Source organism: Pteropus alecto, unplaced genomic scaffold (genome assembly GCF_000325575.1).
Source record: "Pteropus alecto unplaced genomic scaffold, ASM32557v1 scaffold134, whole genome shotgun sequence".
Taxonomy (NCBI): Eukaryota; Metazoa; Chordata; class Mammalia; order Chiroptera; family Pteropodidae; genus Pteropus; species Pteropus alecto.
In genome coordinates, this window is record NW_006436283.1 from 12,777,104 (window position 1) to 12,780,040 (window position 2,937).

The 2,937-nt window shown below is 38.6% G+C and overlaps 1 protein-coding gene across 6 annotated transcripts in view; it reads right to left on the bottom strand.

Annotated features, from left to right (window-relative positions):
* Positions 1 to 2,937, bottom strand: part of TANC2 (tetratricopeptide repeat, ankyrin repeat and coiled-coil containing 2) — a 293,951-nt gene that overhangs the window by 46,910 nt on the left and 244,104 nt on the right. The window lies entirely within an intron of this gene.

Sequence of the window (2,937 nt, forward strand, 5' to 3'; positions counted from 1 at the left end):
AGTGTGACTATGACTCAAATATTGAAAATAGCCTGACAATCCTCATCTTTTTCACCTTTCATCTTAAAAATTCTGCCTGCAGTTAAACGTTGGTGATAACAGCCTCACAGTCTGCTTGTTGCTATCGATTCTTAGCAAACGACACCCACGCACCTTTGCAAAAATTCTTTAGCTTACCAGTCAGTAACTGCTTTGGTATATTCTTTTCATGGCTTTCTCATGGAACCTGAATACATGTACATTTCTAGTCGGCTTATCTTACCACTTCATATTCAATGTGGACATGAAAGAGCCAGATGAAAGTGAACTCTAAGTAGCAGACTATAAGTAAAATATGCCCAAGAGCTACCTCTGCAGAAATGGGTGGAACAGCATTATTTCTTTTTAAACACAGATCTTGGAGAGATTCGCTTTCTTCTACTTTGCCTCACAGTTTCCTACCGCCCTTCTGTTCTGCTAACGCATCACCGGCCCTAGGAAAATGGCCACCCCTCCTCTGCCTCTTCTCTGACCGAGTCCTTAGGCAGCTGGCAGAGCTTCATGAGGCAGAAGAGCTATGACTCCACTGAACTGTCGCAGTTTGAAACACAACAGTAGGAACAGGAAGATTTATCACCTCCATGTTTCTTAGCTCTTCGTTTATACTACGAGAACTGCACTCTGCTTTGTTATAAGCGTGTCTGTTAAAACCACTAAGCTATAAGTCTGGGCAGACAATGTCTACTGTACTGTGAGAAGAGTTCCTCAAAAGGTTTTCAGTTGCAAGTTTATCATTCCTTTGTTCACTAACTCATTTTTTTTTTTAATACTGAGTGCTTATTGTATGCCAGACACTATATCGACGATAAAGAACACCAAGGTGGGCATGGCAGAACACATTCCTGTCCTCAGTGAGCTCACTCACACTCTAGAGGGGAAAGTTAACGAGAAAGGCATATTCACACTTAATAAAGTAACGAGGGATTGTGATAAGTGTTAGAAAGTAAAAAGGCCACTAAAGAAAAGCAAGAGAAACTTACTTAGATAAGGTGACAAGTGGAAGTCTCTCTGAGGAGGTGGCATTTAAGTGGGGATCTAAAAGGAGAGAGAGTGAGAGATCTTGCCACGTGAGGAGTGAGGGAAAGTGAGCTCCAGATGGATGGAATTGTTGAGTGCAAAGGCCTAGAGGTGGGAAGGAGTTTAGCAAGTTCTAGGAACTGGCAGATGAACGATTATAACCAGGAAATTGTGAATAAGAGGGCGAATAAATTAGCTCAATTTATAGAGGTGGGCAGAAGCTATCTTTGTAACACAGGGCTTCGAAACTTTTGGCTTTGATTTTACCCTATTCGCAATAAGAAATCATTGAAGGACTCCGGGAAGCAGAGATGGAAATAAGAGGATACTTACAAGTAAAATCTGGGTGGTAGAACTAACTAGATGCGCTACAGTGAACATGGGTTCTTATAGTTGAGAGAACAGAAGACTATTAGCGCTAATTTTACCAAATGTGGAGATCCAGCCGTTTTTGAAAGTCTCTAGAGACAGCAAAGTTGCTCTACTCACAAAAAAGAAAATGTGCTGTCATATCCCGCTAAGCTGATGATAACTCCTGATTGCTGTGCCATTAATCTTGGTTTGACAACCTAGGAAAGTCTGTGGGAGCCCCATCTTTTCATTCAGCCAGTGTTGCTTCAGAGACTCATTAACAAGACAAATTAGCCTCTATTTCCTATGTAACTTTCAGTACAGTAGTTCCCCCTTATCTGTGGTTTTTGCTTTCCGTGGTTTTACCCGCGGGTAAGCTGCTCCAAAAATATTAAATGGAAAATTCCAGAAATAAACAATTCATAAGTTTTAAATTGCATGCTGTTTTGAGTAGTGTTATAGAATCTCATGCCATCTTGCTCCATCCTGCCCAGCACATCAATCATCCCTTTGTTCAGCGCATCCACGCTGCATACGCTACCTGCCTGTTAGTCATGTAGTAGCCAGTTTGGTTATCAGATCAATTATTAGAGATAGAGAGAGACACACAGAGAGACACACAGAGAGACAGAGAGACCGAGACCACATTCAGACAATTTTTATTATCGTATATTGCTATAATTGTTCTATTTTATTATCAGCTATTGTTGCTAATCTTTTACTTTGCCTAATTTATAAGTTAAACTTTATCATAGGTATGTGTGTACGGGAAAAAACAAAGCATATATAGGGTTTGGTACTATCCAGTTTCAAGCATCTGAGGGTCTTAGAACATATCCCACGTGGATAAGAGGGGACTACTGTACCCCAAATTTCCCTTAACCACCTGCTCTACTTCTCGCTATTTTTAGATTTTGGGGTGAAGTTGTTTTAACCAGCATTTGCTATACCAGGCATATTCATCTTAAAAAAAAGATACATATAATACACATATATGCATATATATGTATACACACACACACACATATGCAGAACTATATCTCTGTATTTATTAACTTATCAAAATTCATAGGAGTTTTTATGACAGTAAGAATAAGTAGTTCTCAGTTTTAAATGTGTTGAAGAAGAATTCTGATTACCAGCTTTTTCCAAATTTAATTTTGGATTTGGAAAAGGAAAAAACAGTTATTGCTGCCTAACTTCAAAGGTATGAGAACGTTAAAGATGGGAGCCGTTTGCCTATTTGACTAGCAGATGTTGATTTCTGCTGAGAAAAAACAAATTTGTAAAGTTGAAGGATAGTCATGCATTGGCAAACTGGACATATTCCAAGATATATATTAGATTTCTTGTAATTTTCCCCTTGCATTACATCAGAAAACCATGACTATGGTCGCTAGAGTAATACTTCAGATTTGAGGCTAAAATTTATTCTTGATGCCAATAGGAGTTAGAAACTTAGATAATAAGAAAAAAAACTATTGGCAAATTAGACGAATTCCCAATAATATTGCAGATTAATGAACTCTT